The sequence below is a fragment of the Protopterus annectens genome, chromosome 6.part0 (genome assembly GCF_019279795.1).
Source record: "Protopterus annectens isolate FY-2018-M chromosome 6.part0, PAN1.0, whole genome shotgun sequence".
Lineage (NCBI taxonomy): Eukaryota > Metazoa > Chordata > Ceratodontiformes > Protopteridae > Protopterus > Protopterus annectens.
In genome coordinates, this window is record NC_056737.1 from 1,091,057,050 (window position 1) to 1,091,080,602 (window position 23,553).

A 23,553-nucleotide genomic window follows, 5' to 3' on the forward strand; every position below is an offset into this window, starting at 1 on the left:
TCCTGTCTGATCTTGTCTGTCAACCTGTTCATCACCATTGCAAATAAGAAAGGGCTCAGAGCTGATCCTTGATGTAATCCCACCTTCACCTTAAACACATCCGTCACTCCCACCGCAGACCTCACCTCTGTCACACTACCCTTGTACATATCCTGTACCACTCTTACATACTTCTCTGACACTCCCGACTTCCTCATACAATACCACAACTCCTCTCTAGGCACCCTGTCATATGCTTTCTCTAAGTCTACAAAAACACAATGCAACTCCTTCTGACCTTCTCTGTACTTCTCCATCAACAATCTCAGAGCAAACATTGCATCTGTAGTGCTCTTTCCTGGCATGACACCATACTACTGATCACTAATCATCACGTGCCTTCTTATCCTAGCTTCCACTACTCTTTCCCATAACTTCATGCTGTGACTGATCAATTTAATCCCTCTGTAGTTACTACAGCTCTATTCAACTGACATAAAAATTCCTGAACTTTATCTAGCCCTCCATTACAAATAAAAATCAAATCATCAATATATCTAAAATAAAATAAAAATGTTGTTTTACAAACTCATCTTTATATATGTAATCCATTTCAAATTTGGCCATGAAGAGATTTGCATACATGGGGGCAAATGGTGCCCCCATGGCTGTACCTCGCAGTTGATGGTAAACAACATCATTAAAACTAAAGTAATTATGCAACAAACAAAAATGAACAAGCTCCACCATGTAATGAGACATAGGGCTATCATCCAAAAAGTATTGCAGTGCCATTATACCATCATTATGTTTAATATTGGTATATAAACTATATACATCTATGGAAATCCAAAACATGTTGGAATTCAATTATATGTGTGATATCTTTTCCAAAAAATTAAAGGAGTCCTTAATATAAGAATCCAACCTCTCCACATAAGGCAATAAAACATTATGTATAAGGACACCCACAGTATGTAAAAAATAATTAGTGGCAGACACTATAGGCCTTCCTAGAGGATTAGTACTGTCTTTGTAAAATTTAGGAAGGCAGTAAAAAGTGGCCAAGTTGCATCCATCTGCATTAAATTTAGTGTCAATGTCCTTCTTAGTAAAATAACCCAAGCGACATCCCTTTTCTATTAAAGAAGTAAAATCTTCCATTGCTTTTACATACGTACTAACATCATAGACTTCATATGTTGTATTATCATTCAAGTGTTGCAAACACATATTAAGATATTGTGAATAATTAAGCACTACAATTTTGTTGCCCTTATCAGAAGGCTTTACAATCAAATCATGTCTAGCAATAAGATTTTTAAGAGCAAGCCATTCATTCTTAGTCATATTATATCGGGGATAAGACATGCTCTTCCACATGGCACACTTCATCACAAAGGGTTTCTCATCCAGAAAAAAAGAGGTCATTGTTCCCCTCTACTCATCACTCATTAGACCCATTATAGAGTACAACGCCCCTTTTGGTATGTATCTCACAAGACATCTACAACAACTGGAAAGGCTGCAAAAATACCTCACAAAGAGGATTACTGGCCTTAAACAGATGCCTTATGCAGACCGACTCAAAAAACTCCAGCTTTACTCCGAACATATCGCCTACTCAGAGGCGATCTCTGCCTAACATACAAAGCTATGTCAAACCAGAGCTGTTGGACATGCTCCACTTAAAGAAATCCCAATCCCTCCAAGCTACATGCTCTAGGGACCTAAACCTTGTCACCACAATAAACAGAACATGCTGGAGGGATATATTCCTGTCCCAGAGACTTCCCATACTCTGGAACAGACTACCTATCTATGTCAAAAAGAGCTCCTCATTAGCACTCTTCAAGAAAACTCTTGATGATTGGATGGGTAATAGGAAATTCACCCCTGGGATCACTTTTGTGGTTCTGCTTGACAGGAGCACAGGAAAATAATTTTCTTGGGTGGCAAAAGCCAGGGTACCTTTTTGGCTAGGCTTGTATAGGCCCTAGGGCCAATAGCCTAGTACCTACCTATGAACCTATAAAGAAGGTATAGCAGATGACAGTGACTCATATAAATCCCATTATATGCCAATGGCATGGGAATTCATAGTTACTTCCTTATGTCTGGCATGAGTCATTCAAAGCAGACATGAAATGCACTATGGAAAGGAAAAAGGGTTGAGGAAGAAAAAGATCATATTGATACATCAAGCCCCGTTGGTAGCCATGTTGTGGAAAACAGGCTAAAATTACAAATAAAGCACTTAGAGTGATTTTGAGTTGTTAAAATAGGTCAGGAAACAAAAACAGAGTGAAAAAAAAGATTTTTTTTTAGTTTTAGGGTAGAGTTTTCCTTTAAATAGGGGGCATATATCATCCCAAAGTATGTGTGTCAGTATACCTGTGCTATGGGAGGGATTCATGTTGATCCATTGAAGATGGCTTTGGCGACTACAAATAAACTAAAACCAGTACATCGAAACTGCCTTCAATGATCATTGAAACATATATATATATATTTTTGCAGGTGAGAAAGACCCACCTGTACCTCCCATGAGGGGACACCCCCACACCCCACAGAATTATACATACCAGCTCCAAGATCATACAACAGTGGAGAAAAAGACAGACACCCCTTTTGTCAATGGTGGTTTTGGTGAACTAGCTTTGGTTTTTTTGAGTTTGGTGAAAATACCTTTGATGGAATGACATGCTGGCCTATGGGGCGTACCCATATAATCAGAGATGAAGACTGTGCTGTTGTTAGTTAGTTGAAGATGTTACAAATACCACAGATTTTATTTTGGTGGAACATACAGTTAGTTTATATTAAAAAGAAACAGGAACATGGCTTACTAAAGTCATTTTGGAGACAGTTTTATAAATAAGAGGAAGCTGCGGAGGTGAGGATTAGTAGATCATCAGGATGAAGCACTATACTGTTACAGTGATCAGAATGTAACACTGTAGCAGTATAATGTTAGTGACCAGAATGTAGCACTATACTGTTAAAGTGACCAGAATGTAGCTCTATACTGGTGCAATAAATGATTTGATGGTTCATTTGGTACAACATTGTTTTAACATCCCCCAGCGCTGCTTTGTCAGCCATGATGCCATATATTTCTAGGTCACTAACTAAAGCTATTAACAACCATGGACAATATCAAATTTTGCTGATGAAGTAAATTGGCCAGTGTGGAAGGAAAGCTGTGACTTCTAGTTAATGGCAGTCTTTGCTCTGGAGCTACACAAGGACTCAAAAAAAAGGACTGTTACTAGGAATCCCATACTGGGGCCACCAGTAGCTGGTCATTCACACTGGAGAAAACAAAAAAGTCCTCTCCTGCAAGGGGTCCACCACTTCACAAGCACTTTAGCAATCATTACAACATAGAGGACAGTACATTGAGAGTGAAGACCACACAAAGCAAACTGAGGGAGTCTCCTTAAGGACCTCTGACAATGGTATAACAAAAAAGGTATTCAACACCATCCAAGTGCCACGCAGTAGCAAGGGTATGATGGACATCAAGGAGTCACCATCCAGAACTTTCACAGGATTCCTAGGAATTTCAAGCATATTTAGTCTTGGGATCATCAGTGCCTTGTCAATAGACACCCTCAGGGTGTACCACATTTCTCATGGCTAGAGCAGTTGTTAAATAGGTAAATTTGATGGTATTCATCCAGCCTCGTAGATTCTGTATGAGGGATGATACTGAATCATCATGCTTAACCCGCACTTGCGGTTTATTCCAGAGATGGAATTAATCTATCTCTCCACCATATTCTGATTTTCTGCTGGTGAGGGCTTAAGTCCCAAAAAGTTCTTGAACAGAAAAATTAAGCATTTCTGAGAAACAACGAATAGTATTGTTTACATAGGGAGGAATACATTTACTTTTAAAATGCACTACACTAGTATCAAGTAAACTGTATGCATTTGTCATTGTATCGATATTAAAATCATCAGAAACACAAGAATAGAAGCTATCATCTTCACTGTCCATTTCAAAATTAATACAATCATATTGTTTATCCACTTGTTCAGTAAAAAAACATTTAAGATCTAACTTCCTTACAAATTTAAATATTTCCTGTTTTAATGTATGTAGGTATCACCGTCGGAACAAATTTTAGTCCAAGGTTCAGTACAGAATTTTGCACATCCGTAACAGAACAACCTGATAAGTTAACAACATTTGAGACATTACAAATAGGAGAAAAATCTGTTCCATCTACCTCTCTTATATGGTTGTTTAAACTGTCCTTCATTTGCTGTAAGACCACAACTAGTCCTTCTCTTCTTGTTGCCCTCTTTAGCACCTTCTCTGTTGCGAAAACGCTGTTGATGAAATTCCGGTTGTTGTGCTGCGGGAAGTGGAGGATATGCCCGGACATCTTTTTCGGAATCTGTGGTGTAACCCACTCCATTCATAGAGGCAAAAGAAACAGAAAGTTGTTTTTTGGTTCCGGGTTTACCATTAAACCCAGAAGATGCAGTTTTCTTGTTTCTCCACAAAAAGGCACGCCCACTATTGTAGTCACGCAAGTCTCTTTTGATCTTATGTAACTTAAAAGTTAACCTGTTCATTCTCCAATTTATTTAATTTAGCCGTCATATTTTTAAAGACCTCATTGACCATAGAAGAACCGATTTTACTTAAAATTTCAGTATGCATGGTATTAAGATCATTCATAAGTTTTTTGTGTAGAAGTTGCTCCCTTTCGATCAAAATGCTAACCCATTCCATAGCGCATATGTGTGCCGCAGCTAACCATCTATCTTTAAAAACTGCATCTGCGGTATCCGCAGAATCAAAAGGTGTAGATGGGCTCTTGAATGCTCGCAGCCCACAAGGTGAAATGTCTAACTCAGAATATCTGAGCAAACCCAATAGGTTAAAATGACAGAGAGTCTCTCTGAAAATAAGTTTTTCAAAGCTGTCAATGTTATCTTGCACTTCTTGAGGCAGAGAACCATTAGAAATACCGCCAATACTGGCAAAAGGATTACTATGTCTCTGCAATCTCTCCTCTGCATATTTAGATGCAGACTCACCGCTGCTAGCAGAGTTAACACTTCTGACAATATTGGGTTGAGTTGGGTTAACACTGGGAGCAAAACCATGCAATATAAAATTGTCCATAGATTTTTGCAATACAGTACCAGAAGTGCCTGAAATAGATGCAGATGCAGTGCAATCTTCACGAAAAACACGGGGAATATTTAACATAGGATGGGGCGGGCATAACTACCTGTTACTACATTTCTACATAGGGTTGGGGGGCACACATGACTGTTACTACATTTCTACATAGGATCGGTGGGCATACATGACTGTTACTACATGTCTACATAGGATTGGGGGGGCACATGACTGTTACTACATGTCTACATAGGATTGGGGGGGCACACCTGACTGTTACTACATGTCTACATAGGAAATGGGGGGCACACCTGACTGTTTCTACATTGCTACACAGAATTGGGGGGACACACCTGCCTGTTACTACATTTCTACACAGGACTGGGGGCACAACTGACTGTTACTACATGTCTACATAGTATTGGGGGGCACACCTGACTGTTACTACATTTCTACATAGGATATGGGGGGCACACCTGACAGTTTCTACATTGCTACACAGAATTGGGGGACACACCTGACTGTTACTACATTTCTACATAGGATTGGGGGCACAACTGACTGTTACTACATGTCTACATAGGATTGGGGGGCACACCTGACTGTTACTACATTTCTACATAGGATTGGGGGGCACACATGACTGTTACTACATGTCTACATAGGATTAGGGGGCACACCTGACTGTTACTACACTTCTACATAGGATTGGGGGGGCACACCTGACTGTTACTACATGTCTACAAAGGATATGGGGGGGGGCACACCTGACTGTTTCTACGTTGCTACACAGGATTGGGGGGCACACCTGACTGTTACTATGTCTATATAGGATTGGGAGGCACACCTGACTGTTACTATGTGTCTACATAGGATATGGGGGGCACACTTGACTGTTTCTTCATTGCTAGACAGGATTGGGGGGGGGGCACACCTGGCACTTGTACATATTTGCTATGACTGTACAGGTATGTCAGGTACTCTATTTCATTCTGTTTTCTAACCTATCATGCTGACTAGATACATATCAGTGTACTACAAATCTTATGTTTGATTGACCTACATATTAGTTTCTGACTTCCTACCCTTCAGAACTAATATCCCACTGCCTGACCTGATGTAGTCTGTCTGTCTAGGCCTAGGGGGGAGGTTACCCACAGGGATCATTCAGTGGCCTTAGCACAGCCTTTGTTTGTGTCTGTCTACATCTGTCCTGCTGGCTGTCACTGCTGTTGAGTATGTGAACCACCCTGACTGGCATGTGTGTGCCATATGGACACACATGCGGCCCAGCACATTTCCTGCAGTGGGTTTTGTCACCATGTGTATACTGGCTACTATGGTGAAACCAGTATTTGTTGCAGATCTCATGCTGCCACTATAGGTGTCTACTATCTGCTGGAATCCCATTCAGCCACTCGATTCCCTTGCATGCTCACATCCATACCATAGACACACGTAACAACACATACTACTACTACATTCAGCAATTGGAAAATTGAGTGACTTACCTTGTGGGTGTGCCAGTATTGAGGGTTGTGCTGGAGGGCTGCTTATGTCAGATGCACATAGTACATGCCCTACGCATGGTTGAGCACAGGTAGTGTCATGTTTGGCATCCCTTTTACTGCATGTGCGAGTCAGAGAGAGGTGTCATTCCCTGGGTCCCTCCTGTGTCAGTGTATGTGCTATGCGTTGCCTCTTAGCCTAGGCCAGGGCATACTGGGCATGCCTCCTTCGGCCTACTGGGGCAGGCTCAGGTTGTTCCTCCTCCAAGTCACTCTGTGCCTGTGCAGGCCTTGGCAATGGTGGGGGGCTCTATGGCCCTGCCCCATGCTGTGACTGTTGCAGCTGTTTCCGCATGATCATATTGTGTAGCATGGCACATACGATGACAATTTGAGTACATGTAGCTGGTGAGTACTGCAAGGCCCCACTGGATGTGTCCAGACACCGGAACCATGACTTGATCATCCCAAACACACGCTCTATGATAATTCTGGTCTGTGTGTGTACCTCATTATGGAGTTTTTGTTGGGGTGTATGTGCATTTCTGATGGGTGTCTTCAGCCACAGCTCCAGTACATAACCAGAATCCCCCACTAGGAGACTTTAAGGGATGTCCCCACTGGCAAATCTCAGGTAGAGCTGTGTCAGATGCCAGACGTGGGAATTGTGATAGCTTCCAGGGCAGCCAGCACACACATTCATTATTATGCCCTGGGCATCGCACTCAACCTAGCAGTTGATGGAGGGGAAGCCCTTGCAGTTGATGTAGACCCTAACCCGCACACCTGATGGTGCTTTGATGCATATGTGCATGCAGTCTATTGCACCCACTACCTCAGGGTATTCTGGTATTTGGTGGAAGAGATACATATTGCTGGCCAATGTCTCACGGGTGTTGGGGAAATATACATGCTCACCAGCATATGCTGACATGGCATCCAGGAACTGATGGAGTACCCTGGATGCTGATGCCTGTGAGATCCCCATGATATCTCCAGCTGGCCTTTGGAATGTACCTGTAGCTAGTATTCTTAGGCCTACACATACCTTGGTATCCACTGGGATGAGTTCCCCCTCTGTTAGTTCTGTGTGTGAGGCATGGCCAGCACAGCTCAACAATTTTCTGTAGGAGGTCCCTGTCCACCCTATAGTGCTCCACTATCTCCAACTCATGTAGCCCCTGGTAGGTTATCCTGGGTCTGTACACTCTTCTCCGTTTCCTCACTGTGGGTTGGTCGACAGCATTCACATCCTCACCACCCTCAGCCTCTTCCACATGTTGTTGTATGATAGCTAGTGCACCCCTTATCATTTTGTTGGTTTTGTTTGTTAACAGTTCCTCGCTTGTATACACCAGTGGTGTAGAGTATGTGGAAAAAAACACAGGGAAAGTTGTTTGCATAGTTTATAGTAGTGTTCTGGGCTGGGCTGGTCTGCTGCCTATGTAATTGGCTGTTTCTAATACATTTCACCTGCCAGCTATGCTAGTTCTCCTAGATTACCTTCCTACTGCTGTTTTCCCTTCCCATTGCCTTCCTGTTTAAGCCCGGTGGTGCGCCGCGCAAACACAGTGCTCAAATGTCCACAGAGCTGCTATTTCCTGGTTTACTTTTTTTATTCTCTTTAAAACCCGGTGCACGGCATGCACACCCGCTTAGGCAATGAAAAGAGTGCTAGGCATCCTCAGACTCACCCCCTTGCTTAGCTAAAGGCAAACCCAAGCCACAGGGCTCCAATCCGGTTACAGTACGCCTGACACACACCCCTATGATGCCAGCCAGCTCCTAGGCTTGCACCAAGCTATTCCTGCTCTTATACTGTTGGGTGCTGGCTAGCATGAAGGCGAAATCTGGGATTCAGTATCATTCCCCTCATTTGCATAGGATTGCCTGCTGATGCATAGCTACAGGACCGAACTGAGCCTACCCTCCGAGCAAACACTATTCACTAGCCATGTTGTCTTCTGCCTGCCATTGAGTATAATGGCAAAATAGTGATTTTGGTTAGAATGCTTATTCTAGTTTTTTTTCCTTATTTTTTGCATGATCCCATTTGTGTGCCACTGCCCTATGCTTAAACAGCCGAGATCGGCTAAAAAAAAAACTAAAAGTTGATTTTGTTATTTTTTGCAACTGTGTTCCATGCCAGTGGCCTTATACTTCACCATTGGCATGCTTTCTATATAATATCCACCCTTTATTTGGAGCTGTCATGGCTCCGTTTTGTAGTATGCAGTAATGTACTCCGTTACTAGTGGAGTACATTTTGGCAGATTACACTAGTCCTGCACAGCCGGCTTCCAGCTTCCTGGATTGCAAATTTACCTCATTTGCATGGATTTCTCATGCAAATGGGGTAATTTGCATACAGGGGCTGAGTCCATGCAGGATTAGTCCAAGATCGCTCATACACATCCCTAAAGCTTATTCCTGGATCCTTATTCCTGGATCCCACAGCAGACATATTGCCTGCTGGAGCTCCTGCACTAGTCCTGCACACAGTGCAGGGCTTGCTAAATCTGGGGATATAATTAGAACTGCAGTGCAAGGAGAAATGGTTTGAGTTGAGTGCTGCTTGTTTTTTTTTATACTTGATTTTGACTGGCATTCCAGTAATGCATTTAAAAAGTAATTTATTTTTTCATGCCTCACAACCTTTGTGTTTCTATCTAGAAATTATATAAGTTGTCATGTAGCCAATGCATTGAAATATTTTTTTCTTCTACACTTCATTTTGTCTTGATTGGACTCTCGTAATGATGGTTTGGTACCCAGTGCAGCGTATTTAATTAAAGTTCCAGTTGTTGTGGTTTTGAGCATAGCCCCACACATTTCTAATTGGCCCCACCCCTTCCCATTGGCCCCACCCATTTAGCTGTCTCCTGCAGCCCCCCTTTTAATTTGAAGTCACCGGCCACCACTAAGAAAACTGGTTAGTTAGCACACACTATTGCCCTTTGAGGTGCACATAGTTTTGTAATGCATTTGTTTCAGGCCTTTCTATTTTTTTTTGTTTGCTATTGCATTTTACTCCTTTAGGGCCTGTCTTTCCATCAATGTAAAAGAAATTACTAGCAACTTATTTTCTTTTTGTTCTTCTCTTTATCATTGTCTTTCTCTTTTTTCATTTGCCATATTGTTTTCTCTGTGTTTGTGTTTATATTTTTGCAGTGTCATTTGTGGCACTGGATTTGGTGTAGCACCTGCCACTATGCAGTGCACCATCCTCATATCAGGTGCTGGATCCCCAGGGGTCTCTAAGGTTACTTTTGTGTAATGTGATGAAGGCCATCCAGCAGAAGACATATGTTTATATGTGAACAGCTTGTTTTATATAAATAAAGTACCCTGTTCTGTGAGTTGGGCAGCTGAGACCTCAGTTAAACATCTCACCTAAAGAACAGTGCACTCATGAATGCATCTCCCCTTACCCTTTAGTGGCACCATTATGTTTGATATTTAGTGAAAAATATAGGGTTTATATTAGATAATTGAACTTTCAAAAGTTCGACTGTCATATGGTCAACACCACATGTTCAAATTTTTGAAAGTTTAAATGTTTTAACAGAGATCTCCATACAGCATGGAATGGGAAGATTTCCTTTTCTGCACTGTAGTGTGATCTCGGAGTTGGTATATTTAAAGAGCGGGGGGCCCCTGCTTAAAACGTTCAGGTAGGTTATTTGTGTACTTTAATTTTTTTTATTAGATTTTCAAACTTTTAAAAGTTCGATCATATGGTGTCGACCATATGACAGTTATCTAATTGTAGAATATGAACGGCCAAAGCATGTGTTTAAGGAAATTGAGTATGTGACAATCTGCATGCATTAAGATGGACTTTGTACTCAATTTCCTTAAACACATGCTTTGGCCGTTCATATTCTACATAATATAGACACAAAATATATTGGTGTTTACTACTGCTAGTGCATTTGTATACTTGTTAGTTTAAATTATGGAGAATTATGACTCCAGCACCTTAAACTGTTACTTCAGATTAGTGTAGTTGCAATCCTCTACTCTGCTAGGGATAGCATTCACAATGAGAATAAATAATATTTAAAGCATGATGCATGACATCACCCAGCTGCTATTACAAACTCTGACAGCTCAGAAATTGAACAGGTGGCACTCTATAATAGAGGAATGTCACCTGTTGGCCAGCCCACAAATCTGTTTTGGGATTGGTTGCATCTTTTGAATGAATTTCATGATTTTGGGAAATTATTGTGAAAGAGCTTATCATGGGGCAGCCACGGTGGTGCAGCAGTTAGCGTTGCCACCTCACAGCAAGAGGTTCTCTGGTTCGATTCTCGGCGAGGGTGCCTTCTGTGTGGAGTCTGCATGTCTTCCCTGTGGTCACGTGGGTTTCCACCGAGTGCTCCGGTTTCCTCCCACATCCCAAAGACATGCTGTAGGTGGATTGGACACTCTAAATTGGCCCTAGGCATGAGTGTGTGTGTGCCTTCTGTGGAAGGATGGGCGCCGGGCTGGCAACTTGACACCGTAAACCTCCACTGCCAATCATGAGCCGACAGGTGATCCGCTGTGGCGACCCCTAACCGGGAAAAGCTGAAAGAAGAAGAAGATTGTGACTGAGCTTATCAAAGAAATTTTAATACTACTAGTTTTTCTGAGGTTTACTATCAAAAGAATGAAAATCACAACTGCGAACGGTGATTTCCGTGACGCATATCCTCGACTCATACATATTAAGTAGGTTGTAAGGTCGATGCAACAAGATTGACAATGTTCTGCCGATCTTAATGTTATCCACTCCCATTGCCAACCATGCTTTGAGTCCCTGCCTTGTGTACGTCCTTCTGGACAGATGTAGACATCAATGGCGACATTCCAACTGTCGCTACTACCATGTTTGAGGAGGAGGTTGTTGTGCAACTGAATGTCGACATTTTGACTGAAAACCTTTTTTCTGCTTTTTACTTTTTCTTCAACACAAGTGTTGGTGAGGTTGGAACTAGATAGATTCCTGCCCTTGTTCATTTTTTATGTTTGTGATATTTGGTTTTGTGCCAAGGATTTGCTGTGGCATTAGGAATCCAGTTTGTTGGCTCTTCTCAGCATGGAGAATACACAGCTTCAAGAAATGACTATACCGATATGGGCCGATGTAGGTCAGCTCCCCAACTTTACTACAACTGACAACCCACAAGATAATAATGCGAATATGAACTCTGATAATTTTGCAAAGCTAGAAAAGCAACTTAAAATGGTACAAAGTCTGTTCTGTAAGCAAATATATTTGTAACAGAGTAGAGATAGAAGATTATCAAGGGGACTGAGACTTAATACAATGCTAATGTGGAACAATGTGCATAATGAACTAGCCCAGGAATGGACTGATATTCTTCAGGAGGCTAGTTTCAAACTAATAGACTTGTCCCCGGATTCTCACAAGCTTGCACGGAGTGCAAGATCAGTGCAGGAGCTCAAGCAGGCAATATGTCTGCCATGCAATCCAGGAACAGCCTGCAGGTGCGTGCATGAGTGCTCCTGCACTAATCTTACACGGACTAAGCCCTGGTATGCAAATCGCTGCATTTGCAGGTAAAATACATGCAGATGAGGTGATTTTGCATTCCAGGAAGCTTGCAACAGTCTGTGCAAGACTAGTGCAATCTGAAGAAATGTACTTGGTTAGTAACCGAGTACATTTCTGCAAAATCCAAAACGGAGCTATGACAGCTCCAAATAACGGCTGCATATCATGTAGTAAGCATGCCAGTGGCCAAGTATAAGACCATTGGCATTGCAAACATAAAAAAATGCAAAAATCAACTTTAATTTTTTTTTTAACCGATCTCGGCTGTTTAAGCTTAAGGCAGCAGCGTGCAAACGGGATCGGGGGGGGGGGGGGATAATAAAATAAACCCAAAAGAAGCAGTCTAACTAAAACCACTGTTCTGTCATGCAAGTCAATGGCAGGCAGAAGACAACCTGGACAGTGAGTAGTGGTTGCTAAGGGGGGAGGCTCAGTGTGAGACATGTAACTATGCATTAGCAGGCAATCCTATGCAAATGAGGGGAAGGATAGTGAATCCCAGTTTCCCCCAGCATGTGAGTCAGGTCGCAACAGTGTAAGAATAGGAATAGCTTGGTGCAAGCCTAGGAGTTAGGTGACATCATGGGTGTGTGTGTCAGGCATACTGTAAGTGGATTAGAGCCCTGTGGCTTGGGTTTGCTCCTAGCTTAGCACAGCTAAGCTAGGGTGTGTGTCTAAACTTTCTTAGCACTCTTTACAAAGCCTAAGCGGGTGTGTGTGCTGTGCGCCGGGTATTACAGGAAGAAATAAGAGGTTAAACCAGGAAATAGCAGCAGTGTGCACATTTGAGCACTCTGTTTGTGCGGCATGACCCCCAGGCTTAAACAGGAAGGCAATGGGAAGGGAAAACAGCAACAGAAAGGTAATCAAGGATAACTAGTTTAGCTGGCAGATAAAATGTATCAGAATCAGCCAATTACACAGGCAGCAGACCAGACCAGCCCAGAACACTACTATAAACTAAGCAAACAACTTCCCCTCTTGTTTTTCCCACACTCTACACCACCGGAGTAAACAAGCGGGGAACTTTTAACACTCACAACAGCAAAATGTTAGGGGCTGCAATAGCTATCATACAACTTGTGGAAGAGGCTGAAGGTGGTGAGGATGTGAATGCTGTCAACCAACCCACAGTGAGGAGACAGAGAAGAGTGTACAGACCCTGGGTAACCTACCAGGGGCTACATGAGCTGGAGATAATGGAGCGCTATAGGGTGGACACAGACTTCCTACAGCAAGTTGTTGAGCTGTGCCGGCCACGCCTGACACACAGAACTAACAGAGTGGAACCCATCCCAGTGGATACCAAGGTATGTGTAGGCCTAAGAATACTAGCTACAGGTACCTTCCAAAGGCCAACTGGGGATATGATGGGGATTTCACAGGCATCAGCATCTAAGGTACTCCACCAGTTCCTGGAAGCCATGTCAGCACATGTCGGTGAGCATGTATATTTCCCCAACACCAGTGAGGCGTTGGACAGCAATATGCAACTGTTCCACCAAATAGCAAAATACCCTGAGGTAGTGGGTGCAATAGACTGCATGCACATATGCATCAAACCACCACCCTGTGAGCAGGGTAGGGTCTACATCAACCACAAGGGCTTCCCCTCCATCAACTGCCAGGTTGTTTGCGATGCCCAGGGCATAATAATGAATGTGTGTGCTGGCTGCCCTGGAAGCTATCATGATTCCCACATCTGGCATCTGACGCAGCTGTACCAGAGATTTGCCAATGGGGACATCCCTCACAGTCACCTAGTGGGGGATGCTGGATACGCACTGGAACCATGGCTGATGACACCCATCAGAAATGCACACACACCCGAACAAGAACTCCATAATGAGGCACATGTACAGACCAGAATTATAGTAGATTGTGTGTTTGGGATGGTCAAGGCATGGCTCCAGTGCCTGGATATATCCGGTGGAGCCTTGCAGTACTCATCAGCTACATGTACCCAAATTGTCCTTGTATGTGCCATGCTACACAATATAATCCTGTGGAAACAGCTGCAGCAGGAACAGCACGGGGCAGGCCACACAGCTCCCCACCTTTTCCAAGGCCTGCACAGCCACAGAGTGACTTGGAGGAGGAACAACCTGAGCCTGCCCCAATAGGCAGAAGGAGGCATGCCCAGTATGCCCTGGTCTTGGCAAAGAGGCAACGCATAGCGCATACAGTGACACAGGGGGGTCCCAGGTTATAACACCTTACTCCGACTCTCACATACAGTAAAAGGGATGCCAAACATTACACTACCTGTGCCTAACCATGTGTAGGGAGTGTACTATGTGCATCTGACATAGGCAGCCCTGCAGCACCACCCTCAATACTGGGACACCCATAAAGTAAATGACTCACACATGCCAGTCGGGGGGGGGGGTCATATACCCAACAACAGTCACAGCCAGCAGGACAGGTGTAGACAAACACAAACAAAGGCTGTGCTATGGCCTCTGAATGAGGCCTATGGGTAACCCCCCAAGCCTACACAGACAGACTACAGCAGGTCAGGCAGTGGGATGTCAGTTCTGAAGGGTAGGAAGTCAGAAACTAATATGTAGGTAATTAAAAGTTAAGATCTGTAGTACACTGGTATGCCTCTAGCCAGCACAATAGGTAAGACTACAGACTGAAGTAGAGTACCTGACATAACAGTACAGTCCTAGCAAATGTGTACAAGTGTCAGGTGTGCCCCCCCCATCCGACATAGAAATGTAGTAACAGTCAGGTGTGCCCCAAATCCTGTGTAGAAATGCAGAAATTGTCAGGTGTGCTCCTATCCCATGTAGAAATATAGTAACAGTCAGGTGTGCCCCCCAATCCTGTGTAGAACTGTAGAAATAGTCAGGTGTGCCCCCCAGCCCACGTAGAAATATAGTAGCAGTCCATGCCAAATGATCGACGGATACCCTGCAGAGACAGCATGCTACCTGTAGGTGTACAACACAAAGGTCAGCACTGCAGTACAAACTACTTGGACTCGATCCACATATTCACTACAGATGGCCATACTGGGCATGCCCACACACACAGAGTAATGAAGGCAATGTCAGTCAAAAACACACTTAGAGTAATGAAGGCAATGTCAGTCAACAACATACTGAAAGGTCATACTGGGCATGCTCACACACTTAAACACATGAAGGCCATGTCTGCAAGCACCATTGGACCAGACATATCTGGCAGCCGCAGATGTTAGTGCAGACACACCTCAATATGCATCACACATACTTTGCACACACACAGTGGATAGGAATACATGCATATATGTAAGGACACTACACTATAATAAGCCAAGGGTAGAAATACATAAGACGTGTGGAAGAGGGTTCATAGGTAGGTACTAGGCTATCGGCCCTGGGGCCTATACAAGCCCAGCCAAAAAGGTACCCTGGCTTTTGCCATCCAAGAAAATTATTTTTCTGTGCCACTGTCGAGCAGAGCCACAGAGGTGATCCCCGGGGTGAATTTCCTATTTCCCATCCAATCATCAAGATTTTTCTTGAAGAGTGCTAATGAGGAGCTTTGTTTGATATAGATAGGTAGTTTATTCCAGAGTATGGGAAGTCTCTGGGACAGGAATATATATCTCCGGCATGTTCTGTTTATTGTGGTGACAAGGTTTAGGTCCCTAGAGCGTGTAGCTCGGAAGGATTGGGATTTCTTAAAGTGGAGCATGTCCAACAGCTCCTGGGTTTGACATAGCTTTGTATGTTAGGCAGAGATCACCTCTGAGTAGGCGATATGCAACGGAGTAAAGCTGGAGTTTTTTGAGACAGTCTGCGTAGGGCATCTGTTTGAAGCTGGTAATCCTCTTTGTGAGGTATTTTTGCGGCCTTTCCAGTTGTTGTAGATGTCTTCTGAGGTGCATACTAAAAGGGGCGTTGTACTCTATAATGGGTCTAATGAGTGATGAGTAGAGGGGAACAATGACCTCTTTTTTTCTGGATGAGAAATCTTTTGTGATAAAGTGTGCCATGTAGAAGGATTTCCTGACTGTGACAAGGAGCCATCCAGGGCTCTCCCACATAATACACAGCCAAAGGGCCACAACAACATGAGGGTCTGATGACACACACTGCAGATACTAGCCACCGGTATCTGTCAGCAGTACAGAGTATGTGATGCACGTGCCAGCTGTGCAACATGACTGTTCAGGGAAGTAGTCATCTAGCAGCTGTATACATGTACCTGTGGAATAAAAGTAAAAAATGTCTCCGCTCTCCAAAGTGTCCTCTGGCAATGTAGAAGCACTGTATATAACGTAGAAAAACCTCAGGACACACCACGAGAAGATGTTAATCTGTTTTATTCAGTAAGCATAAAAATAGTAAAAAAGATAAGCGCTTTCACGTGCTGGGAGCGCACGCTTCATCAGATCTCATTTAATGCCATAAACTGCTTCTCTTTTAAATAAATTAAAACCAATAGCAATTCATGCCCAATCAAGGGATGCTTAATCCAAATGACAGCTGTACATAGTCAATTCCCCTTTTCAATCAATTATGTTACCTCTAGATCCGCTCATACATATCACCATGATTTCATTGCAGCATAGAGATGTAAAGCAGTTGCAAATCATCAAAGTTTACTAGTCATAACATATTATTACAAAGTTTAAAAATTACAACAATTGATCACACTTCTGAGTGATTACTAATATGTTGAACTCATACATTCAACATAACGTGACTTGTCAAAAATCACAATTTCATGAATTGAATACTTTCACGAATTATTCTCTTACCATATAACTTAAAAAGTGCTTGAATGTCAACAAATATAAACTTGCTTAAAGAATGTCTGCATAAAAATATTACATAAAAAATTATGTCATAAAAACTATATACATATCGCTTAAAGCTAACCAAGCATAGCAATTCACAGTCTCGTGCATTTTTCAGGCAGTGCTTTCATCACGCAACGTGCATAGTTTCAAATAATAGCAGAAACCAAAGCTACCCTGACAATTATAGAGGTTATTGCCCTATGTAAAAATTACCTACCAAACTTTTATAACTAGTTGCTTGTAGGAGTCTACACAGGTGTTATCAGAAGCAGATGACTGTTAGTCAAGAATTATATTAATGATATTATTAATGTTGAAAGCGCTATTTCGCCATAAACAATATCTCATGGCAAAAACGCTTATTCAACAGAAGTCTAGAAGTATACATTCACATCACATTTCTAACGACTCCATTCGTCAACAAAGTTAATAAATATGGTCACTAACAGAACCATAAGAATCCAGAAAAATACAAAAGATATGTAAGATATATGTATATAAATATAAAGAATGTGTTCATTTTCAGGAGCTGCCCCTTTACCAGGTCCAATGATGTTTAGTCATAAATTCTAGAAAATACACATTCTTGTGCTTATGTCAAGAATAAATCAAAGAATGAATCTAAGAATAAGGCTATTCCAGATAGGCGCTTGTTTCATTGTCAACAACCAGTCTGTTGCATCATGCAACCCAACTGAATACCTCAAATGTGAAAGCCAAATACCTAACATTCCACTCACAGTCCGAATTAATTCATCATCATTAAAACTAGTCCATATAGTCTACTTAAAATTGTACAAAATATCAATCATGAACTCAAAGAACAAGGCTATCTCAGATAAGGGCTTGTATCGTTGTCAACAACTAGTCTGTTGCATCATATAACCCAACTGAATACCTCCAACAGAAAGACAGATACCTAACATTCCACCTCCAGTCCAGACTAGTTACTCGTCTTTAAAACTGGTCCATATAATCTAGTTAAACTGTGCAAACCTTCGGTCATCAATTCAAAAGTAACTATACGAGCCTCATTAGGCTCAGGTGTAACATATTATAAAAAAGCAAATCAATTAAATTGTGCTAATCTAATCATATGCACATTTATTTTTATTGTTTATATATTATGGTAAAAACCTAGAAATAAATTTTAGGATGATCAAAACAAAAATTATCTATCAATCAAAATGGGTTTCAACGATATAAAATTGTTGATACCTGGCTCAATGTGGGCTCCTGTTTTAAAAATCCACTCTAATTCTAGTTTAGCTAACTGGTTGGAATTGTCACCCAGCCTTTTACTTCTCCTTAAGGTTTGCAACACTCTAAACTTAAAATCATGTTACGGATATGCTCCTATGTGTCTAGCTAGGCGTTGGATTCTTTATTTTTCCGTATATCATAACTGTGATTATATATACGGTCTCTCAACTTTCGGGTTGTTAAACCAATGTAAAATGCTGGGCAGTGCAAACAGTTAGCCATATAAATCAAGTTACTGGTGTTACAGTCATAGTATGCCCTGGGTTCAAATTCAAAGACTCCATTAACATGTGTAAAGGCCTGAGTAGTGGTTATCCATTTGCACATGTTACAATTTGTGCATGGAAAAGTGCCTAATTTCTTATGCGGGCTGTATGAGTCTACCTTATTGAAATTCCTAGAGAATATCACTTTAAGATTATCACAGGTACGAAAAATAAAAAGAGGTTTCATTCCAACCAAGGTTTTGATTTCTTCAGTAACTGTCAAAATGTTCCAATGTTTGGACACTATCTTTCTGATCTGTTCATTATCATTCGTATATTTCATCACATAGGAAACTCTGTTCTTATTGAACCCACCTTGTTTCTGAAATGAACCTGTATTGTAAGAATAAGTACGTGTTCTGTTATTAGTGTTATATACATTGGTCTGGGCATTCAATGAATGGTGGTGCAAGGTTCTCTGTCTTATCTCGTTGACCATGATTTCATCATAGCCTCTAGCTAAAAATATCTTAGTCATGTTGTCCGCTTCCTCTTCCAAAATGGTGGGATGCTGTATGATTCTATGTAACCTAGTGAATTGAGCTTTCACTATACCAGGATATACATGCCTTGGATGCATGCTACTGGACTCGAGGATGCTGTTCCTCCAGCATTCTTTCCTATGGAGTCCAGATTGAATGATGCCTTCACTATCTATATATAGACAAACATCTAAGAAGTTAATTTGTTTCTCAGAATGTTGCAGAGTGAATTTCAAAAAGTCTGTGGTGGAGTGTAAATAATGGACAAACCTGTTCAACTCTTCAATAGTGCCTCTCCAAAATAACAGGATGTCGTCTACAAATCTTCTATATAGGCATATTTTATCCATCCATTCATTATTAAATAAACAATGCGTTTCCCAATAATGTAATACCAAATTGGCATACGAGTTCGCGCATGGGGTGCCCATAGCCACACCCCATGTCTGTAAGTAATACCTCTGATTAAAGATAAACACATTGTTATTCAACACTGTATCTAATAACTGGCCTACAAGAATTTGCCTGTCATTTGAAAAGCCACTCGCACTCACCATAACTTCTCGTATGGCTTGCATCCCATATTCGTTTGGGATGCAGGTAAACAAATTGCATACATCCAAAGTAACTAATTGAAAGGAGCCACTTTTTATTTTTCGTACCTGTGATAATCTTAAAGTGATATTCTCTAGGAATTTCAATAAGGTAGACTCATACAGCCCGCATAAGAAATTAGGCACTTTTCCATGCACAAATTGTAACATGTGCAAATGGATAACCACTACTCAGGCCTTTACACATGTTAATGGAGTCTTTGAATTTGAACCCAGGGCATACTATGACTGTAACACCAGTAACTTGATTTATATGGCTAACTGTTTGCACTGCCCAGCATTTTACATTGGTTTAACAACCCGAAAGTTGAGAGACCGTATATATAATCACAGTTATGATATACGGAAAAATAAAGAATCCAACGCTCTAGCTAGACACATAGGAGCATATCCGGAACATGATTTTAAGTTTAGAGTGTTGCAAACCTTAAGGAGAAGTAAAAGGCTGGGTGACAATTCCAACCAGTTAGCTAAACTAGAATTAGAGTGGATTTTTAAAACAGGAGCCCACATTGAGCCAGGTATCAACAATTTTATATCGTTGAAACCCATTTTGATTGATAGATAATTTTTGTTTTGATCATCCTAAAATTTATTTCTAGGTTTTTACCATAATATATAAACAATAAAAATAAATGTGCATATGATTAGATTAGCACAATTTAATTGATTTGCTTTTTTATAATATGTTACACCTGAGCCTAATGAGGCTCATATAGTTACTTTTGAATTGATGACCGAAGGTTTGCACAGTTTAACTAGATTATATGGACCAGTTTTAAAGGCAGTAACTAGTCTGGACTGGAGGTGGAATGTTAGGTATCTGTCTTTCTGTTGGAGGTATTCAGTTGGGTTATATGATGCAACAGACTAGTTGTTGACAACGATACAAGCCCTTATCTGAGATAGCCTTGTTCTTTGAGTTCATGATTGATATTTTGTACAATTTTAAGTAGACTATATGGACTAGTTTTAATGATGATGAATTAATTCGGACTGTGAGTGGAATGTTAGGTATTTGGCTTTCACATTTGAGGTATTCAGTTGGGTTGCATGATGCAACAGACTGGTTGTTGACAATGAAACAAGCGCCTATCTGGAATAGCCTTATTCTTAGATTCATTCTTTGATTTATTCTTGACATAAGCACAAGAATGTGTATTTTCTAGAATTTATGACTAAACATCATTGGACCTGGTAAAGGGGCAGCTCCTGAAAATGAACACATTCTTTATATTTATATACATATATCTTACATATCTTTTGTATTTTTCTGGATTCTTATGGTTCTGTTAGTGACCATATTTATTAACTTTGTTGACGAATGGAGTCGTTAGAAATGTGATGTGAATGTATACTTCTAGACTTCTGTTGAATAAGCGTTTTTGCCATGAGATATTGTTTATGGCGAAATAGCGCTTTCAACATTAATAATATCATTAATATAATTCTTGACTAACAGTCATCTGCTTCTGATAACACCTGTGTAGACTCCTACAAGCAACTAGTTATAAAAGTTTGGTAGGTAATTTTTACATAGGGCAATAACCTCTATAATTGTCAGGGTAGCTTTGGTTTCTGCTATTATTTGAAACTATGCACGTTGCGTGATGAAAGCACTGCCTGAAAAATGCACGAGACTGTGAATTGCTATGCTTGGTTAGCTTTAAGCGATATGTATATAGTTTTTATGACATAATTTTTTATGTAATATTTTTATGCAGACATTCTTTAAGCAAGTTTATATTTGTTGACATTCAAGCACTTTTTAAGTTATATGGTAAGGGAATAATTCGTGAAAGTATTCAATTCATGAAATTGTGATTTTTGACAAGTCACGTTATGTTGAATGTATGAGTTCAACATATTAGTAATCACTCAGAAGTGTGATCAATTGTTGTAATTTTTAAACTTTGTAATAATATGTTATGACTAGTAAACTTTGATGATTTGCAACTGCTTTACATCTCTATGCTGCAATGAAATCATGGTGATATGTATGAGCGGATCTAGAGGTAACATAATTGATTGAAAAGGGGAATTGACTATGTACAGCTGTCATTTGGATTAAGCATCCCTTGATTGGGCATGAATTGCTATTGGTTTTAATTTATTTAAAAGAGAAGCAGTTTATGGCATTAAATGAGATCTGATGAAGCGTGCGCTCCCAGCACGTGAAAGCACTTATCTTTTTTACTATTTTTATGCTTACTGAATAAAACAGATTAACATCTTCTCGTGGTGTGTCCTGAGGTTTTTCTACGTTATGTACCTGTGGAATATGACCCAGGCTGTGGCCGCATGTGGCATGTCAACCCCTAGATGAATGGGTTATGGCCCATGCACACACACTGCCTTCCCCATAGCCTCATGATAACAAGCCTGCTGAGGTCATTTACTGTGAAATACACCTTTGGGAGAGTTGGATCCCAGTAATTTCCATGGTGCATCCCATAACTGCGTACTGCTGTAGTATGATAAACTAGTTAGGCAGGAGTTCTAACACCAGCCTTGGCAACTGTGCGTGTGTGTGCGTATGCATTTATCCCACTCTGTCTGTGTAAAGAGCAATGCTTTTTAGGGTGGTCACACTCCCTACAATTGAAATGTTCTACTTTGCTGATGTCATCCACCTAGAAATGCATCCCTCGAAAAATTGCATCCCAGTAATCTCCGTGGTGTGACATATAACTGCGTACTGATGCAGTGTGATAAATGAATTAAGCAGGAGTTCTAACCCCAGCCTTGGCAACTGTGTGTGCATGTGTGTCTGTCTGTGTAGGGAGCAATGATTTTTAGGGTAGTCACACTCCCTACAATTCAAATGTTCATGTCTGGTAAGGCTGCGGATATCATCCACCTAGAAATAAACCTCTGGGAAACTGTATCCGAATAATCTCCGTAGTGTGTCCTGAAACTGCGTACTGCTGTAGTGTGATAAATTAGGTAGATAGCTGTTCTACTCCCAAACATGTTAAGTGTTTGTGTGTGTGTGTCTGTCTGACCCAGTCTGTGTAGAGAACAATGCATTTTAGGCTAGTCATTTCCAATGGTCTACTTTGGCAGTCCTGCTGATGTCATCCAATGTGAAATACACCTTTGGAGAAAAAGGTCTCCAGTGATCCCTGTGGTGCTTCCTATAACAACTCCATGCTGTAGTGTAGTATAGACCCCTGTTAGGGGTTCTATGCCACACATGTCAGTTGGGGATGTTTTGTGTGTGTTTCAATGTCTGTGTAGGGAACAATGCATTTCAGGCTAGTCACATTCAGTACATTTCAAATGGCTTACTTTGGCAGTACTGCTGATGTTATCCAATGTGAAATACACCTTTGGGGAAGGATTACTCCAGTAATTTCCATGGTGCATACTATAACTGTGTAGTGCTGTAGTGTAATGAACAAGGGCTCAATTTGGGGTGGGTTTTGCAAATGTCTTTTATGGTGGCCCTATATCACAATGTCCATTGTACAGGGAGAACAGATGCGAAATAGCTGAGAGGCTGTGGTGCAAATCCATACCCATACATGTGACATCACGGCCAGGCAATCACAGTTAGCAACCCCAGTATTACCCAGGGCACACTCTCGACCCATGTCACATACACACACACACACACACACACACACACACACACACACACACACACACACACACACACACACACACATGCTGAGGCAACAGCCAATATGTGTGTAGTACAGTGCATATTGGCGACTGATAATAACTATGGAGTGATTGCAGTGGCCTACAGAGGGCATGGCACCCTGTCCATCTGTCCAATAGGCATATACATGCAGACAGTGCACCTTCCCCATGTTCCCCACTGGACACCTGCAACACCTGTGGTGCCATCACATGTGACCTACAAGGGACATACCATGCCTGAAAAGATGCCCTGTATGGACAAATGCCACTGATGCCAGGGAAT